This window comes from Penaeus monodon, chromosome 33, assembly GCF_015228065.2.
Source record: "Penaeus monodon isolate SGIC_2016 chromosome 33, NSTDA_Pmon_1, whole genome shotgun sequence".
Lineage (NCBI taxonomy): Eukaryota > Metazoa > Arthropoda > Malacostraca > Decapoda > Penaeidae > Penaeus > Penaeus monodon.
This window is the reverse complement of record NC_051418.1, coordinates 17605614-17606006: the sequence shown is the minus strand read 5'-3', so window position 1 is coordinate 17606006 and position 393 is coordinate 17605614.

Genomic DNA, 393 nt, shown 5'->3' with positions numbered 1-393 from the left:
AATTCAGATACCAAACAATCATGCAAAGCGAAGACTGATATCACTCACAAATGAAATCAATATATAACTAGAAGATACATATTTAAAAGTCGAACAGCGATTCACGCAGTCTATAATAGCAATGATTTTTCCCTGTGCCAGAGGTCAAAGGTTACTGACCTTCATGTCTCAAGCAACTTTCTCGATAGCGGAAAATTATACTGTGGGATTAATTGTCATTTATTACGTTTGTTAAGGATATTAGGCTTAATAAACGGAGGGGATGACAAATAAATACTGTAATTAAAGCATGCATTAATTTTACCAGCGCAATTAGATCAAGCCAAGACCGTTAATCTTGTATATTATATCTTTCGTCGAAATGTTATATGAGAGGGAGCAAAGGAAGAAAGA